The sequence below is a fragment of the Hemitrygon akajei genome, chromosome 15, assembly GCF_048418815.1.
Source record: "Hemitrygon akajei chromosome 15, sHemAka1.3, whole genome shotgun sequence".
NCBI lineage: Eukaryota > Metazoa > Chordata > Chondrichthyes > Myliobatiformes > Dasyatidae > Hemitrygon > Hemitrygon akajei.
The window spans coordinates 69,690,864-69,711,970 of record NC_133138.1 but is presented as its reverse complement, the minus strand read 5'-3'; positions in this window follow the sequence as shown (position 1 = coordinate 69,711,970).

Sequence of the window (21,107 nt, the reverse complement as noted above, 5' to 3'; positions counted from 1 at the left end):
TCCTTCCATGGAGATTACAGTCACGTTGATTCACAACTTCCTTATCATTGGATCTTTCGGAGCAGATGCATTAGATCAAAGTTGTTGTTCACTGCTGCATTAGAGATCCTTCTGGCATTTTACTTACAAAGGCATTATATCATCTACTTTGATTTCTGTGAGAAAGAGTTGACATCTCAGGCATTGAGACTTGCTAGTAAAATTCGGATAAGATGATGCCATACTCAGATGCAGTGGCTTCTCTGGGGCCAACCAAAGGTATTTTTGTTGTTTTTAAACATCTTTTTTACAATCGCAAAACAATGCTGGACATTGTGGACTTCAAGAACTGCAGGACTACCCATCAGCGAGTTGCTTGTTAGTGGAGATGGACTTGGTATGGACTTGCTACTGCTTGCTACAGAAAGGCGTCGGAGCCCGTGTGTGAAGGCAGCGTGCAGTCCAATAGCAAGTGAGTGTCTTAGACGCTGTTGGACGTGGGTAATGTGGAATACTTAAAATCCGATTCACTGGTTTATTGGCAAGATTGACGATGGGGAGCTGGGTGGCCTCAGTTGTAGCACAGACTAGGCCTCATGCCACAGCATCGTCTGTCGCAGGCGCCAGAAGGAGAGACACTGGAGGCGGCGTGGCATAGCATACAAATCCATGCTGGATTTCAGGCAGGCTTCTCCCATCGGTGCTGCCCTGTGGTATTCACTCAGTGGAAGACAAACTGGATTTCAAGTGTGCATGTGTGAACATAGGAACATAAGAGTGTAAGAAATTGGATCAGGAGCAGGCCATCTGCCCATCAAACCTGCTCTGCCATTCAATAAGATCATGGCTGATCTGGCCATGGACTCATCTCCACCTACCTGCCTTTTCCCCATAAGCCTTAATTCCCCTATTATGCAAAAATCTATCCAACCTTGTCTTAAATATATTAACAGAGGTAGTCCCCACTGCTTCACTGGGCAGAGAATTCTACAGATTCACCACCCTCTGGGAAAAGCAGTTCCTCCTCATCTCCATCCTAAATCTACTCCCCCGAATCTTGAGGGTATATCCCCTAGTTCTAGTCTCACCTATCAGTGGACACAACCTTCCTGCCTCTATCTTAATAATCCCTTTCATGATTTTATATGTTTCTATAAGATCTCCTCTCATTCTTGTGCTTACATGTGTTTGTATGCGGACTGTTGAGAGCTTGTTCTTGCTGGCAAAATTCATGCTCCATCAATCTACAGACATATCACTTAGGGACTTAGTCTATGTTATATTTTTGTGTGTGACTGTATCTTTACTGCTATCTTATATGTGCCTTGTGCTACTGTATGTATGACTGCCGGCACTGTGCTTTGCACCTTAGCCTGGAGGAATGCTGTTTTGTTTAGCTGTATTCATAGGTATTCATGTATGATTGAATGACAATTGAATTTGTACTTGAACTTGCTGGCATAGCTGGCTTCAGATGAGTGCAGAGGTAATAATAGCTTGGACCTTCATATGAACAGGAAAGCAATGTACCACTGATTGTCTATCACAAGTAGAATTTCCTGATGGTTAAGTGAAACACTTGCAAGAGGTCTTGCAAGACATCCTGCAGGAGTCTGCATCGCTGAACATCTTTAAATGCTGGCACTGTCAGAAGATGACTTGTGAGAAACAAGAGGTGCCCTCTGTTTACCTGGCTACCCACACCAGCTAAACTCAGATCCATTGAGTGCCACACCAGTGCCAGGAAAATGCCAGTGCAGTTACAAAGTTGAGATTTCCTGGTCTGGATCAATCCAAGGACACCTTAATGTGCAGTTATGCTAGAGTGTGGATATTGTAAACTTAAAATTAGGAAGTGCTGGAAAAATTCAGCAGATCAGACGGCATGAATGGAAAGACAAACAGCTAATGTTTCAGGTCTGAGTAATAGGGAAACAGGTTAGTCTAAATAGCAGAGAAGGTGGAGGAGTTCATAGGGTGGAACAAAGGGAATTTTTATGATAGGGTGAATTAATAAGGCTGTTAAGGGGCAGTTAAAGTCTGTATTCCAAAACAGGTAGCTTTTGTGAACTTGCCTATCACTGTACTCAGATTTTCCACATCTACCCTCCCCTCCCCACTCCAGGCTTCATTTCCCTTCAAGCGTCACCCCTCCCCTTCACCTGCCTGCCTCTTTATGCTGGCTTTCTTCCCTTTCAATTCTCGATCCTGATGTAGGGTTTTGACCTGGAAGATTGACAATTCCTCCTTTTCCTTCCTCCACAGATGCTGTCCAAGCCGCCGAGTCCACCAGAAAATTGTTTAATTCTTGACTGTACGATGTGCTGTGGATGTGGTATTGGGTGTGTATTGTGTTGTCTAACTTCCAGTGACAAGATATCAAATGAAAGATATAAAAAGGGAGGCAGGCAAAAATGGTCAGTCTTGATGTAAAGAGAAAGAAATAGTTAGTTATCTGATGGAGATTTCAATATTGAGTTCCGCCAATGGCTCAATGTCTGGATGTAAGATGATAAGTTGTTCCTTGAACTGGTGTGGTTTCATTGGTACCTGCAGCATGCTACAGAACCTACTGGATCAGAAACGGCAGCCAGGGATAGTGGAAGAGTAGCAATAAATCTCAAGGACTGTAAGGGAGCTAGAAAGTAGCAGGAGCTGCTCTGAGAAGCACAAAGGAGATTATAACAAGATGTCTCTGCTCAGCTCCCAACTGAATGGAATATTATCACCCTACCAATAAACTCTCATAAGGATCTGCAGAATAAAAGCCATCAGGCCTATCAAGTGACCCTCTTCACTGTCTAGTCTTTACTATCACAGAGTGCACTAGTCATCAGCCAGAAAAGCCCAATAATGCAAAGAATCGGTTTCCTGTCTGTTCTGCAGATTCAGTTGCACTGAAGAGAAACTTTGTATGAATCAATCTGTTCTCCATTTACCCTGATAGCTTGCTATATCTACTGATGACTGGCAGCTTATTTAAAGGACTCAGACTTGAACAGAAAAAAAAGTGTTATTTTCTAGAAGAGTTCCTTTTGTATGAGTGTTGGGCAGATCTTCAGAATCAGGTTCAATATTACTGGCATACATCGTGAAATTTGTGCTTATGCAGCAATAGTACATTGCAATGCATAATAACAAAATTGTAAATTAGAGTAAGAAGTATATATATTTTTAAAAGATAAATTAAACCCTTGGGTTCTGAAGGAAGTAACTGGAGAGATTGTGGAGGCATTAACAATGATCTTTGAAGAATCGATGGATTCTGGCATTGTACCAGATGACTGGAAAACTGCAAATGTTACTCCACTATTTAAGAAGGGTGGGACACATCAGAAAGGAAACTGATACCTGAACCTGTTAGCCTGACATCAGTGGTTGGAAAGTTGTTCAAATCGATTGTTAGAGATGAGATTACGGAGTACCTGGAGGCACATGACAAGACAGGCCAAAGCCAGCATGGTTTCCTGAAAGGAAAATCCAGCCTGACTAACCTACTGCAATTTTTTTTAGAGGAATTTACAAGCAGGGTGGATAAAGGCCATGCAGTGGGTGTGGTGTACTTGGATTTTCAGACGGCCTTTGTCAAGGTACCACACATGAGGCTGCTTAGCAAGATAAGAGCCCATGGAATTACAAGGAAGTTACTGGCAATGGTGGAGCATTGGCTGATCAGCAGAAAGCAGAGTGGGAATATAGGGATCCTTTTCTGGCTGGCTGCCGGTTACCAGTGGAGTTCCACACGGGTCAGTGTTGGGATCGCTGCTTTTTACGATGTATGTCAATGATTTGGACTATGCGATTCATGGATTTGTGGCTAAATTTGCCAATGATACAAGGATAGGTAGAGGAGTGGGTAGTATTGCGGAAACAGAGAGCCTGCAGAGAGACTTAGATAGTTTAGGAGAATAGGCAAAGAAGTAGCAAATGAAATATGAAGTGTATGGTCATACACTCTGGTGGAAGAAATTAATGAACAAACTATTGTTTAGAGGGGGAGTGAATCCAAAATGCAGAGATGCAAAGGGACTTAGGACTCATTGTACAGGATACCCTAAAGGTTAACCTCCAGGTTGAGTTGGTGGTGAAGAACGCGAATGCAATTTTTGGCATTCCTTTCTAGATGTATAGAATATAAGAGCAGGGATGTGATGTTGAGGCTCTATAAGGCACTCATGAGAACACACTTAGAGTATTATGTGCAGTTTTGGGCTCCTTATTTTAGAAAGGATATACTGACATTGGAGAGTGTTCAGAGAAGATTCACAAGAATGATTCCAGGATTGAAAGGGATACCATATGAGCAACATCTGGCAACTCTTGGGCTGTATTCCCAGGAGTTCAGAAGAATGAGGACACAATCTCATAGAAACATTCTGAATGTTAAAAGGCCCGAACAGATTAGATATAGAAAAGTTATTTCCCATGGTAGTGGAGTCTGGGACAAGAGGGCACAACTTCAGGATTGAAGGACATCCAATTAGAACAGACATATGGAGAGATTACTTTAGTCAGAGGGTGGTAAATCTGTGGAATTTGTTGCCACAGGTGGCTGTGGAGGCTAAGTCATTGGGTGCATTTAAGGTTGAGATAGATAGGTTCTTGATTAGCCAAGACATTAAAGGTATGGGGAGAAGGCAGGGGAGTGGAGATGACTGGAAGATTTGGATCAGCCCATGATTGAATGGCAGAGCAGATTCGATGGGCCATATGGCATACTTCAGCTCCTATGTCTTGTGGTCTATGGTCTTAAATAAACAGGACAAAGAGAGAAAAAAAAGTAGTGAGGTAGTGTTCATGGGTTCAATGTTCATTCAGAAATCTGATTGCAGAAGGGAAGAAGCTATCCTGAATCACTGAGTGTGCACCTTTAGGCTCCTGTACCTCCTCCCCGATGGTAGCAATGAGAAGAGGGCATATTCTGGATGATGGGGGTCCTTAATGATGGATGCTGCCTTTTTGAGGCATTGCTCTTAGAAGATGTCCTGGATGCTGTGGAGGCCACTGTCCATGATAGAGCTAACTGAGTTTACAGCTTTTTGCAGATTATCTTGTGGAAAAAGTGTCATTTATTTGTGATGCAGCCCCATTGTGTAGAGCTTCTCAGTCCTGCGGGTGATGAATGAAGTCACTTCATGTCAGATTTTCCTTGTCACTGGGCTGGCATTCCTGGCACATACATCTCTTCCTTTTTAATAGGACTTGTTAACCAAGATATTTGAGCGTTGAGTGGATGTGGGAACTGACTTCCCCTCCTCTTGTGCCTTTAACTCTTCCATAGTAGTCAAAATGTGTCCTTCGCTGTTGTGTGGTTGTTATAGGGAGTGTGCCTTTATGTTTGACACCTTTTTTGAAAGTGACACTGCAAAAGGTCAGATGATGTGTGAGCTTGGGTGAAGCCCAGTCGACAGAAACAGTGGTTGCATTTTAACCCTGATTTCTGGGTGGAAACTACTCCATGTTGTCTGAAGCTGTTGTGCTGTTTGGTCTTTAAACCACAGGACCTAGTTAGTGCACAAAAGGTGCCTTGAAATTAATTTCTAAGTTTATTTCCTGAAGAAGTACTGACTTTCAGGTGATTTTTCTCAACATCAGTTTAGTATAGCTTTTATTGTTTTAAAAAATTGCTGGATCCATAAGAGCTTCTGGGCCATCTTGACTGTGACGTGGACTCAACCACAAGTAATGTGATGTGCTTTTTGATAAATTGCATATTATACATCAGTGCTTCTTTTTAAAATAAAATCAGTTTGCTACTGTTCTGTTACACATATTCTACTTTAGACAATAAAGCAGATCACATAATGACTATTTTTGATCCAATCTCTTCCCCAAGCTATCATTAGTAAAATCGTGTTATGACTTATAGAAGCCCGTTTACAATTAACATACATCAATAGATAATGTTGCTCAATGCAGAGTATTTCCAGCATCAAAAGCCATAAATCGCTTCAGAAATTGATTTGGAATTTAGGGCATAGAACTTTGAAAGGAAAATTTTTAAAAAAATTGTGATCAGACAAAATTATTAAACAAAATACAATTAATTAATCTTAAACCTTAGCCAGTTGAATAGCTCAAATGTTATTAAAACTCCTCAAGAAATGTATTTTATTGAAATATTTATAGAGGTTTCCCCCGCTATCCGAAAGAATGTTTCTATGAAACTGTTCGTGAGCTGAAATGGCGTAAAGCGATGAAGCAATTACCATTAATTTATATGGGAAAATTTTTGAGCGTTCACAGACACAAAAAATAACCTACCAAATCAAACCAAATAACACATAAAACCTAAAATAACACGAACATATAGTAAGTACACAACCTATATAAAGTAGAAATAATGTATGTACAGTGTAGTTTCACTTACCAGAATCAGGAAGACAGAGAGAGGAAGGTTCATGCATTTTTCTATCATACAGTTCTTAGTAAGCACTCAAAACATCCTGCAAACCTGCCCTAAACCTACGTGCCCTTTCAAAATTAAAGTCATACTTTCCTGCAATCATTGCAGCACTGTCAATCGCAGCGAAAATCTCAGGCAGTTCAAAGCTAGGGTGGCTTGATGCTGAGATGCTGAGTGTTTTGCCAAGAGCAAAACAAATGCTGAACGCTATTTCCCTTTTCGCCGCTCTCGCTGCTCAGGGTGTGTGCTGCCTCTATAATGGCTTGCAGCAAAACAAACGCTGAACGCTATTTCACTTTTTGCCTTTTTTCGTAAAAGCGAAAATCCTCTTCGGATTTCTTTCGGTTAGCAAAAACAGGTACTAATGTAGGTCTTTCACAAAAGCAAAGTGACGTAAAGCGAACTTTCGTAAAGCGGGGGATACCTGTACATCAATTGAATCAAGTATTTATAATATTAGGCAAAGATAGACATCCATAGTATTGTGCAATAGATCTGAACCTTGGTTAACATGTTGCTGTTGATGTTAGTCACTCAACCTTTGATGTGAATTCCTGTGACAGAGCAAGCAAGGAGACACTCTCCTGTGACAGTTGTTCATTACATGTTGGCACAGGATTAAGGCAATAGGTTACAGGGGAAAATGACATCTTACACATTCATGATGTTTCGGAAAGCAATGTGGGAGCAAACTGATAAGGTGAATTGGTCAGCTCAGCTCATGAAGGCCTGGGATCAATATTTTCATTCTATGCTGTACTATTCTGCTATTCTTTGAACTTGGTCATTTTTGAGTAGAATATTGATAATTCCATTCTGCCCATAATCTAACACCTTGCTCCCAGTCACAAACCTGTGAATGTTCAAACAACACACACAAAATGCTGGTGGAACACAGCAGGCCAGGCAGCATCTATAGGGAGAAACACTGTTGACGCTTCGGGCCGAGACCCTTCGTCAGAATCTGTGAATGTTCTTGGCCACACAAATGTCTCTGATTCAGGTCACTTTCTGATCCCCACTGTAGGTCATGCCTGGGCCTCACTGAGTCACAGAACTTGTCCCCATTCCAGATCATACACCTTGAGCACACTCCAAGTCATGCAAGTCACAAAATTGGGTCTCATCCCAGGTCCTCACCATGAATGTTATTGCAAAATCCTCCAATCCACAGGCCAGTATCCAAACAAGCCAGTATCATAGTTCTCTCCCAGGCCAACATTCATGAGGACCCAGTTACACTTAGGGCATTCCTGTCAGAACACTTTGTCCACATATCTGGCAGCCAGGCCTCCAAAACAGGACATCCATTCCAAACTCTAAGGTTATCATTATTATTCCTCTCAGCACCTAGCGGTGCATCAGATAGCAACTTTGCTGTTTCTTTAGCATTTTGTCAGGTTTTTTTTAATGATGCTGAGTTGCCAGCTTGACGCTCAACCTCGTATGGTTAGTAAGCATGCAAGGAATTAGTTGGATTCGAACCCAAGACCACTCCCCTCGAAGTCCGGTGCTGATGACACTACCCCATCGGCTGGTAAACTCTAAGGTAGATAGAAGAAAAAATTCAAGGATGTTTATTGGAATGTGTACCAATATTTTATATGTGTATACACACATAATTCTTTGAGCAATTCCCTGCTAATTGCATCTTAATTGATAAATAGTATTGAAGTCTATTTTAAAGTATAGAGTGCTCTGGGCAACAATGACAGCATCCTATTAACTTTTGTAATTTTACATCATGTAGAGCTGTCAATATCTACATTTTGAATGCTGTACGTCTGACAGTTTTTGAAGCAGCAGCTTATGAACTTTTTCTCCTGCTAACTCGCACTGGTTAATACAAGGATGAAAAGCAATGGAGATCCCACACACCAAAAACAGACAAAAGTTCAAGAAAGCGTCAATACAAATTAACTTAAAAATATCATCATAGCAGAATCAGTGCTGAGAAAGATTTTACTTTCAGGTTTAATGGTTCACAGGTATCTAGTATGACATACACAGAGGACCCTGTTAGGTGACAAGTGTTCAATAAGGTGATAGAACTTTAATTTTTTCATAGGCATGCTGTTTTCAAACCTCAACACATCAATAACATTTAATTCAACTTGATACTTCATCCATCTTTGTTCCTCAAACAAAAGCATAGAAATAATTATTATCTAAAAGACAGCATCCATAAACAAATCTATAGTGAAGACTACACTGCAGTTTTATTATAGAGTTCTATTATAAAAAGATAACAATAATCATTGGTTTCTATAAGGCTATTGATTGAGGAAGATATCAGTCATTCTGCTATTGTGATTAAGTATACATAGGCAATAGTTATGGAGAGAGTAGCTTAAATTTAATGTGTTCTGGTATTCTATTTATGAATTGCTTTGCTGTTCTACTTTAATATTGATTTTGTTTTCTCTTGTATCAATTATATTAAACTAATAGAAATGATACCATAAGACTATAAGATATAGAAGCAGAAATATACCATTTGGTCCATCAAGTCTGCTCTGCTATTTCATCATGGCTAGTTCATTTCTCTCTCAGCCCCAGTCTCCTGCCTTCTCCCTGAATCCTTCAGGGCCTGACCAATCAAGAATCTATCAACCTCAATATGCCCAGTGACTTGGCCTCTGGAGACACCTGTGGCAACAAATTCCACATGTTCACCACTCTCTGGCTAAGGAAATTCTTCCTCATCTTCATCCTGAAAGGACACCTCTCTATACTGAGGCTGTGCTCTCTGGTCTTGGACTCCCCCACCAGAGGAAACATCCTCTCCACATACAGTACACTCTATCAAGGCCTTTCAACATTCAATAGGTTTCAGTGAGGAAAGCCATTTTAACAAAGCATGGCACAAGAGTGGAATGTGTGACATTTCTATATGATGGAGTTGTTGGTGAAGGTACGAGAGAATGGGACATCAGGGTCCTGAACTTCACGTCTTCAGATTCCCTGGTGGGGGATTGCAGATTTAAATTAAACGAGGCAACAAGTGTTTGAAATCAGGTAATCTTATCCATCTATAACAAAGAAACTGGGGATGGTGGGCAGAGGTAGCTTTCACAGTTAACTCACTTGAACTCCTCTCTAATAGAACGTTGAAGAAAATTACATGCCTCTACCAGGTATCACTGACACTCAGTCCAAGAGTATCTGTGGTATCACTTTATAATGCACACGTTTACACTCAAGCACCCTCTTCTTCATGTTTAATAGTGCTTTATGGGGCTTTAAGTTACAGCCACCAAAGGATTATCTTGAACCTTTTAGATGGAAAGGCACTTGAGTTCCAGGAAGGAAATATGTAAGGGAAGGCAACACACCTTCTATCCATATTTCATGTCTGTTTATAGTGACAAAACCTGAGAACTGAACAGCCTTATGATGAAAGAATGCAAGACAGTAAAATAGGAGAACGATAGTAGTTGCAGCATGGGGACTGGAGAAATGGTTTTTGATCTTCACCTAAACACTTGGGGATTTTTATTTTGTGACAGTGCAGAGGAGATTTCACAGCTCTGTTTATTTATTAAGATTCAACCATACCACTATCTACCCGAGTTCCTGTTTATTCCAGTGCCAGGTAATTTTGTACAAGAAGTTGAGTATTAAAGCAGAGGCTATAATGGATTTTTTTTTTCTTGTGAACTCTTTGTATCTCTTCAGAATCAGGTTTAATATCACTGATATAGATCATGACATTTGTTGTTATGTTGCAGCAGTACATTGTAATACTTATATATAAATTACAGCAAATATAGATATATGTTATATAGAAAGTTAAATTATATTGTAGTTTGCACTTTTCACGAAGTGTCACTCTTTTGTTCCAAAGCACAACCAAAAGACTGCTACATTCAGTCAGTTGATGGTAATTCAGAGCTGCTCATAGAGTGGGAGTTGCTGAAGAAGTTTAAGATTGAATAAGAGAAGCTACCTGCTGCTGAGTGTTATGCTCGTTTCCAGATATCGGTTCCTTGATATTGGAGCCTCCGGATTGAAAAAGGATATTACCTCAATATTATGACTAAGAATTTTATAGACCGTGGGAACTTATTCATATTTTTTTACATGTTGAAAGTGATCCAATAACCCACCTAGTCAAATGTTGTTCCAGGGTTACTTTTACTAAAGCCATCAGCACAGCGTTCTCAAGGTTAGCTTCTGGCAAGTGTGTACACTTCTTTCTTTGAAGGCTAGGGTAGCTGTTTGGAAATTACTGTTTTCAGTAGCTTCAGAACCAGTGGTACAAACATGTAGGCTGCAGAGAGGCACTCAGAGAGATCACGTGCTGAATACTCACATGATGTGTCACATTTCATGGACTTTCCCACCAATACCCTCAGATGGCCGGACACCTGCCACAGACAGAGGAACAAGCGATTCATCCTACGCCAGTTCCATTACTAGTTTTGAACTTCCAGAAACAAATGATGTTCTTGTGAAAACAACCAAAAACCTCACTAGCCTCCTCCTTTTGTTGTATGTGGGAGTTATACTAGATTAGAGCTATGAAGTACTAATCATGCACCAACAGAAAGGGCGAATACGGCTGTATGTTAAAGGCAGCACAGTCGAGAGTTTCACATAAAAATCTAATTAGAACGTGAAGTTAATGTTTTGAAGCCATTGCTTTGGGTTGGCATGGGAATAGTTTTGGAAGGCTCATGAAAATGAGAAGGGCTTAATTTTATATTCATAGAAGAAATTGTTAGTATCTAATAACTATTAAAGAGAAGGTTCATCACCGCAGATTCTGTAAAATTGTGTTCTAAGCAAAAGGCTGTCATTTATTTCTTTAAACTGTTGATCATAATTATCTCTGACTTGTTATCTTGTTATTCTCTTAAGCATTTCTGTTATTTTCATAACATCAAAACATTAAACTAATTCATAGCTGCATCTTTACTTTCAGCAAGATGTGCACGTATCACGTAGTAGCATGATGATGTATACAATTAATGTATTTTACATATAATCCGTAATTAATTATTTAAATGAACAAGAATGCTTAATCAATCAACATATTTATACAAGAGTACTCAAATATAACTGAAATATTAAATACACAGCAATCTCCTCAAAAACATTTGATAATTTGATGATAATTTAAACTTGTATATATCAGTTAAAATAAAATATTAAAAGGAATTTGATGGGCAAAAATTGAACCACCCCCTTCCTCCTCACCTTTTTTATACTGGCTATCTCCGCTTTTCCTTCCCAGTTCTAATGGAGATTAAAGGAGGCAGATGCATAGCTGCATAAAGATGAAATAGAGATATGAAACCAAGACTTTGATGAAATAGGGGTCAATCTTAGTCAAGTAGCACAGAGATGGTAATTGAAAGGGACCTGCTGAGTAAGGCAGCTAAATTTTGGGTGCAGTTGAGTTTACAAAGAGTAGATTAAGGAAAAACTCCCATATATTTGCTAATATATGCTTGGAGGGGTGGAACAAAGTCAGTATAGCGCTAAATGGCAACTCCTTTGCTTGCATCATCGGAAACAGCTCTATTTTTATCTTTGATATCTTTTTATCCTTTTCAGGGTTCTTTCGAAGACTCTGACCTGGAGTTACACTCTGACTTTGGTTCTTTGTGGGAATGGGACCTGCTCTCAGGACCTCACGACCGGCCACTTTTTCATATTCCAAGGACGCAGCCTGGAAGACTAGAGCACCTTCAGGCTGCCGGGTTTCCTTGGCTCTGGAGACGTGCTGATTCTAGGCCGGTGCCCCTGACTGATGCGTCGCGGAAGAACACAGAACATCGGGAGCAGTAGGTCGGCTGCCGTGGGTTGTCTGTCCAGAGGTCTGAGCCTTTCCGGGGCCGACTCTCTGGGCACAGAGCTCAGAAAAAAAACAGCACAACAGATTTTTAATATTGTAAATCAGTAAGATGTTTGTTATGTCTCCCCACCTGCTGTGAAATGGGGACACGTCTTTTTCCCTCATTAGGGAGAAAGAGAGCCTGTGGTACGTCGCATTACTGGGTGAACAAGTAGTCGTTGGGGTACTGCAAGTCTGTGTTTTTATTAATGCTTGCTGCACACTTGAGTGCTCAGTGGAGGACACATGCTTTTTTGCTGGTGGGGGGGTCGTTGCCTTGCTGCTGCTTGTGTGTGGGAGAGGGGTCTTTTGGATTCTAACGTTTAACTGTCATTCATTTTTTGGGGCACTCCTCTGTTTTCGTGGATGTTAGTGAAGAAAAAGCATTTCAGGATGTATATTGAATACATTAAATGTACCAATTGACCTACTGAAAGGATAACAGAAATGTAGATGAGAGTTTCATCATCAGATGGACTGAAGTTTCAACTGATTTGAAGAGACTGAAGTGCATGAGAGTATGTTAACCTCAAGGTCAAGTCTATTTGTAGGGTTGTGAATCTTTTGGCATGGCTTGAGAACTGTCAGCTCTAGGAGCTGATTTTTTTCCCAGGGCATTGTTTCCCAGGGCAACATATGGATGATATTACCATATTTCTTGGAGTCAGAATTTACCCAGCTTAAGAATAAAAGCATTGTGAAAGCAGCTAGGGAAAATTGCCATGCAACATACACACAAAATGCTGGAGGAACTCAGCAGGCCAGGCAGCATCTATTGAAAAGTGTAAACAGTTAATGTTTTGGCTTGAGACACTTCAGGACTGGAAAAAAAGATGGGCTATGTGTTGCTTGAATCTCTACCATCTATAGATTTTCTCATCTTTATTAACTCACCATATTTGATTAATAAGTGAGGCTTTTTCAATACACATGATGTGGTTTGAGAAAATAGTGACCGCATAATGCAATTAATGAAACCATACTGATGCCAGGAGACATTGAAGAAATACAGTCAAGTAAATCTTTGTTTTTGCTTGATGAATTTGGACACAGCAGATTGGCTATAGATGTCATTGGGTTCTAAACTAAATGCCTATCTTTCTGAAGGTGCATACTGGCCTTCAATACAATGGGCCATGTGAGTAGCTGATGTGAAGAACATATTAAAATACAGCAATTGATTTTGCTCATGCCTGTCTTCTCTCGTGAGATGCAAGAGAAACTGTTGCTCCTATCTCATGCTGAGCTGCTACACCTCAATGTGAAAGTCCTGGCAGAAAAATAATTAACTCTTTTAGAGAGGATCCCCTATAAAAAGAAGAGTTTTTTTCAAATTCCTTCTGATTAGATCAGACCATTTTGGCTACAAATCACACCTACTTATCTTCAGCCAATAATATTGCAGACATTCAAGTTCCAGTCTTGAAAGCCGGCTACATGGGAGCTATACAAAATTCTGTGACCACCCCAGTTTTGAATACAATCCAACTTGTAATTTTAGTTTAGTTTGTTCAGTATAAAGTTTATTTCAATCTCTTTTACAAATGTAATTTCAAAATATAATTCCAAACATTAAAGTATAGAAGTAACTGAATTAATTTTATTACTTATCATTACTTAATTGTTTTATGCTTTGCAAATGGACCAAAAGTAACATATTCCAGACTGCACAGGTAACAGTGATGTCATTACTTCTGGCTGTACGTCACTAACAAGCAGAATATTACTCTGTATTTCTGAGAAGAAAACTCATGTATGTTGAAGAATATGCAAATATATGACACGTCATTTACATTCATAAAAATGTAAAACTTGAAAGAAAGCTTGGAGATCTCAAATAGTATAATTACAGAATCATACATAATTTGTCAGAGGATAGCTAACAGAACAATTGACGTTTACTCCTGTTCAAAGGAACTTTGTATCATATTACAGTGGCTAAATCTAAAGTTGAACTTCAATAGATTAAATGAAATGAAGTTCTGTTGTGTGCTAAACTTCCCATCTAATGACATTCCTACATGGAATATATCATAGAGAGATAGACAAGGGAAACCTTTTAACATTTAATTCCTGCCACATTCCAGTGACTCAACCCACAGATTCTGACACTCCCCTATGCACTGTGAGTAATTTATAGTGGCCATATAATCCACACATTTTTAGGATGTAAGAGGGAACCATGCCACCCGGATGAAACCGATGCCATCTCTGGGAGAACTTGTAAACTTCCCACAGGTTGGTCAGGATTAACCTCAAGGCACTGGAGCTGTGAGACAGCAGATCTATTACCTTTTCCCCAACACTGCCATAAGAGAAGTGTATAACAGCAGGATATTTGAATATGACCCAGGATAAATGATCTCTGAAATTCTGTTTCAAAAAAAAAGATTCTTCTCTAATTTGCTAGGTTGTAAGAACTTTGTTACAGTTGTTAATTTTAGAATAATATTTTCTGTAAGTATATTATCATTGTTTAATCTTCTATAACTAAATCAACTGGTTATGGTTACCTTAGTTGTAAAATTTCAATCGGTGACTTCAATTCAAAGGTTCATTTTATTGTCAAAGTATGCATGTACAACACAACCCTGATATTCGTCTTCTTCAGCTAGCCATGCAATTCTAAAAAAAATACACGGAAGTTGTTTAAAGAAAAGACATCAATCCCCTCCCCGCACTAAAGGGAAAAGGAAACAAAACTCGCAAACCCTCAACCCCCCCCAACAAAACCTAACAAATTGCCACCCAGAATAGGCGGCTGGAATATTAAACCCCAAACCCCCAACCACCTCCCTCCCTCGCTAAAAAGCAGTGACAATAACATTGATCCTCCCAAACCCCTCCCTTGCAGAAAAGAACAGAACATCAAAACCCCAACCCCGTCGCTCATACACAAAAACCTAATGGATGGGCAAAGAGAAAGAAAACACAGAAAACTGAAGGACAACAACATAAATTACACTCCAATAATTATATAAATCTTAGAATTTCAAAGACATCCTGCCATCAGAATCGAACTCAGTCCTTCTGTAACCTGCTGCCCTGTGGCTTTCTGAACACCTCCGACCCGGCTACCAACCCATCAACCCGTGGCCTCATTGGAGAGTGACTGCTGACCTCTACATTCACCTCAATGCTTCAATCTTCCTCGATGCTTTGCAATGGAGTCAATTGTGACCCCCATGACCCATCTCTGGTCTTCTCCACGACGTAGCTCTTGGTCCTCCCCAGGGATAACAGAGTGCTAGGTCATTTGGTCGAACTTCATATCACCGGCAACAACAGATTCTGAAACGCAATCAAGACAAAAAGATCAAGCAGAAGGTGAAGTAATTTAAGAGAGTGGCTATCTGTAAGATATCACCTATGGAAGTGACTGTTTACCTCCCCCACCAGGCATCCTTAAATACAATTCCTCAACCCTTTTGGTTACTTTCATGGGACCATGTACATTTCTTACTGTTAAAGATACGACTTTTTGGGTAAAAGTAAAGATCATGTTCTTTCAGCTAGCCAAAGAAAGGTGGCCAAAACCTGCCTGGTATCTTGCCACTGTCTGTAAGGAGTTTGCACATTCTCCCTCTGATTACATAGGTTTCCTCCAGGTGCTTCAGTTTCTTTTCACAGTCCAAAGAAATACTAATTGATAGGTTAATTGGTGGTTGGAAATTGTCCCGTGATTAGGCCATAGTTGCTAGGCAGCACAGATCAAAGGGCTGCAAGGGCCTATTCCATGCTATATCTCAATAAATAAAGAAAAGTCCTTCCAATAACAACAGAAGATTCAACTTAGCAAGGATGAAATGTTGAGACTTTCCAAAGCACTGGTGAGGTCTCACTTGGAGTAAAGGGACACACACAAAATGCTGGTGGAACACAGCAGGCCAGGCAGCATCTGTAGGAAGAAGTACAGTTGACATTTTGGGCTGAGACCCTTCATCTGGTAGATGCTGCCTGGCCTGCTGCGTTCCACCAGCATTTTGTGTGTGTTGCTTGAATTTCCAGCATCTGCAGATTTCCTCGTGTTGGAGCAAAGTGAGCAGGTTTGGGCCCCTTATCCTAGAAATGATGTGTTGACACTGGAGAGGGTTCAAAGAAAGTTCATAAAAATTATTCTGTGATCAAATGGCTTGTTATATGAAGAATGTTTGGTGGCTCTGGGGCCTGTATTCACTGGAATTCAGAAAAATGAGGGAGGATCTCATTGAAATCTATCGAATGGTGAAAGGCCTTGATAGAGTGGATGTGGAGAGGATGCTTCCTATGGTGGAAGAGTCTAAGACTAGAAGACACAGCCTCAGATTAGAGGGGCATCCATTTAGAATGGAGATAAGGAGGAACTTCTTTTTGCAGAGAGTGGTGAATCTGTGGAATTTTTTGCCACAGGCTGCTGTGAAGGCCAGGTCTTTATGTTGATAGATTCTTGATTGATCAAGGCATGCAGGGATACAGAGAGAAGGCAGGAGACTGGGGCTGAGAGGAAACTTGGATCAGCGATGATGAAATGGCACAGCAGACGCACTAGGCCAAATGGCCTAATTGTGCTTCACATCTTATGGACTTATAGATACCTTCTAATAGTCATTACTTTCTTTAAGATATTCTGTGGAAAGTGATGCTTTCTGAAAGCCTTGGTTTTAAAGATCCAACAGTAACTAGTGTTCTTGAACTCTACTATGCTGTGAACCCAATTGTGTTTGCAATATCTTTTTTATTTCTTCAATAAAAATAGAACACTGTGGAAAGACTCAGCAAATGGAACATGCAAAAAACAAAAATTCATGGCGATATCTTTCATCATTTCTGATAAAGGTCATCATCTGAATGGTTACCTTCTTTCGTTTGCTACAAATGCGACCCAATATATAAAGAAAATTTTCATCATGTCCTGTTTACAATGCAGATATTTCACATCTATAGTTTATTTTTTTATATGTTTTGAACTGTCTATTTATCAGCTTTTGTCATGGTCATTGGCAGCACAGACCTATGATTAGAATATTGTTAAGATAAAAATTTGCTTGCATTCTCCCCCCGAGTTCCACACATGCAGTTTTCTACTTTCAGGTTGGTACAAAACGATCTTTGGTCCCAATTGATTTCAATCTACGAGCTGATTGTATCCTTAATTTAAACTGGTCATGGTTGAGAGTTTCCCCACAAAATCTTTCAGAAGCCCTGGATGAACCAGGAAAACCGCAATCTACTGAGGGCCATATCAGTACCATTCAGGTCTCCTGAACAAATAAAATTCAAGAGGTTCAGTACTGCACTGAACATCTGGACAGCAAAGATGTATACATCAGGATGACCTTTATTGACTACAGCTCAGCAATCAATACCATCATCCCCTCAAAACTTATCATTAAACTTCAAGACCTTGGCCTCAATACCTCCCTTGTGCAATTGGATTCTCGATTTCCTCAATTGCAGACTCAAGTCAATTCGGATTGACAACAACATCTCCTCCACAACCTCCATCAGCACAGGTGCACCACAAGGCTGTGGGCTTAGCCCCCTCCTCTGTTTGCTTTGTACTTACGTCTGTGAAGCTAAGCTCAGCTCCAATGCCATATTTAATCTTGGTGGCGACACCACAGCCATTGGCCAAATCTAAGGTGGTGACAAATCAGCATATATGAGGGAGAAGGAAAATCAGGCTCAGTGATGCCACAGTAGTAACTTCTCATTCAATGTCAGCAAGACCAAACAGCTTTAAGAGGATGAAACCAGAGGCCTATAAGCCGGACCCCATCAGAGGATCAGATGTGACCAGGGTCAGCAACTTTAAATTCTTCAGTGTTATTACTTTAAAGGACAGGATGTTGGGCCCAGTAGGTATGTGTAATTGCAAAAAAAAAAGCACAACAGCTCCTCTACTTTCGTAGAATTTTGCGAAGCTTCTGCATGAATCTAAACCTTTGACGAGCTTCTGTAGATGTGTAGTGGAGAGAATATTGACTGGTTACCTCACGACATGGTATGGGAACACCAATGCCCTTGAACAGAAAATCCCACAAAAAGTATTGGACACCTTTTACATACAGGTGTAGATCTTCCTTCATTCTAATGCCCTCACTATAGTGATTACTATACGCCATGGTAGCGCAGCGGTTAGTTCATCGCTACGACAGCTCAGGATGCTGGAGTTCGGAGTGTAAACCCGGCATCCTCTGTAAGGATTCTGTGGAACGTGTGGGTTTCTTTCACGTCTTTCAGTTTTCTCCCCTAGTTCAAAGATGTACCGGTTATTATAAATAGTCCCGTGAATAGGTTAGGATTGGGCTGGTCGGGCATTGCTGGGCAGCATGGCTTAAAGAGCCAAGAGGGCCTGTTCCACGCTGTAACTCTAAATCAATAAAATAAACTACCATACTAACTGCAGAAAGGACTTCTTCTCGATCACAGGTAAAGGTGAAGGAGCAGCTGCTAGCTTTCTGATAAAAGACTGGGTGGATCCTGCAATAATGCATCACAGACTAGCATATTGTTAACTGAACTGAGCTGAGACAGTTATGTTACTACTTTATCAATTAAACTGCCAGCATCTGTTGTGTGCAATGTTGGTCTCTGATCCGATGCCCAGTTGCTGATTTCCAATAAAATTTCTTCCTTAGTTCTTTCTGGCTCATAATTTGATGTATACCAGGACATCTCCTTTGGCATTATAATGAACTAGGTTGTGTTTCTTTAGGCAGGTTAGGATGAGATTTGGGGTGTGGAAGTAGGGAATGGTGAACATTCTCACTGAAATTATTATGAGGTCTGCGCAGAGATGGCCAAACAAATGTTTTTGATTGATGTGCGAAATATAATTATTCTGGCATAGAGGCAGAAAGCTTCACTGAAATAATTTTGTGTGAAAGCACACTCAGAAGTGTGAATAAATTTGGGCATGATGGAGAGAGGAAGAGATAGGAAAAATTGTTCTCAAAGTGCAAGCAAATTTAAAAATTAGGGCCTCGAATGTTCCATTTTGGGGAAATTTCTATCTTCAAATAGTGATTGAAGCAATTTGTGGAAATCTGCTCAGTGGCTCAGCTAGTGGAATACTGACCATTTCTCTCTTTCCACAGACGTTACCGGATCTACTGAATATTCCCAGATTTTGTTAGGAATAAGCAGGAGGGTAAGTACGTAAAATGTCAGCGGGCAGTAAAGAAATAACTAAAATAGCAGTTGGATCCCCATCGACACCAACCCCTCCCATTCCCCTATTCCCATCTTTTAATGCTGCCTCTAACGTTTTCTCTGAAATGGGGCAAATTGCTAGTGTAACAGTCAGAAATAATTGGAATATTGTAGTACTAATAAATTTAGCCCTTTAACTTTTTCACCTATCGGCTCTAAGCTTCTCACGTCATCCTGCCTCCCCACCCACCTACCTTCCCTCTTACCAGGCTTTACCAATCACCTTCCAACTTGTACTCCTTCCTCTCTCCCCATTCCTTATTCTGGCTTCTTCTCCCTTCCTTTCGAGTTCTGATAAAGGGCCTTGGTCTGAAATGTTGACTCTTTATTTCTTTCCATAGATGCTGCCTGACCAGCCGAGTTCTTCCAGCATTTTGTGTGTGTTAATACTGAAATGGGGACACCTCTTTTTCCCTTATTAGGGAGAATGAGAGCCTGTGGTATGTTGAATTACCAGGTGAACGAGTAGCCTTTGGGGTACTGCAAGTCTGTGTCTTTATTGATGCTTTGCTGCACGCTTGAGTGCTCGGTGGGGAGGGCGCCGATGATTTTTGCTGGTGGGGGAGGGAGGGGGTTCTTGTTTCGCTGCTGATTATGCATGGGAGGTGGGAGTTGGGGTGGCTTTGGGGTTCAAGCATTTAACTGTCATTCACTCTTCAGGGCACCCCTCTGTTTTTGTGGGTGTTTGAGAAGAAAAGGAATTTTGGGATATATGGTGTATACATTTCTCTGACATTAAATGTACCTATTGAACCTAATGCAAAAATTAAAGTGAGTAACAAAAGATTGTGTTTCTGACAATCAGCCCCTAAAACTATTGTTAATCCTACTCTTCTACCTTAGTCTATTAGTCTATTTCTTTTTGTTCACCTTGTATGAAAGTATATGAGCAGATAGTTCAAGTTTAATTGTCATTCAACCATACATGAATATCCATGAATACAGCCAAGAGTTACTCTGGGGCCAAGGTGCAAAACGCAGTGCCAACAGTCATTCACAGCATAAAGTTCAAAGTATGTTCATTATCAAAGTACGTATACTATATGCAACTTTGAGATTTGTCACTTTACAGACAGCCAGAAAACAACGAAATACGTTAGAACCCATTTTAAAAAAAAGAAAACAGTCAAGCACTCAACGTGCAGGAAAAGACAAATCGTGCAAACAATAAAAGTAAGCAAATAACACTCAGAACTGAAGTTCTTGAAAGTGAGTCCACAGCCATGAAGCCAGTCATCACTGTAGCCGATTCAGGAGCCCATTTGTTGCAGGCCTCAGCGTCAGTTCAGTACTTTAATAAGTAAACTTCGGGGCTGATCTGGCCTGCCCCTCACCTCTGACCCCAACACCCCGACCATTTCAATCTGGCCCAGTGCTTAAATCGTCCAAAACTTTCGTCATTCCAGAAGTTTATTTCTTTGCCCACAATTGTTTCCCTTGTCTTCTGATTATTTCTGCAACTTAAACATGCTTTCAACTTTTTAAAAAAACTTTTCCAATCCTGATGAATGTTCTTTCAGGACAGAGATAAGTAGAAATCATTTTGCTCAGGTGATGACTCTTAGCAATTTTCTATCCGGAATGGTTACAGAAATGATTAAATCATTGAATTTATTCAAAACAGATATCAATAACCTCTTTGATATTTAGGCAGCTGAGGGCTATGTGGATGCTGGAGGAAAATGA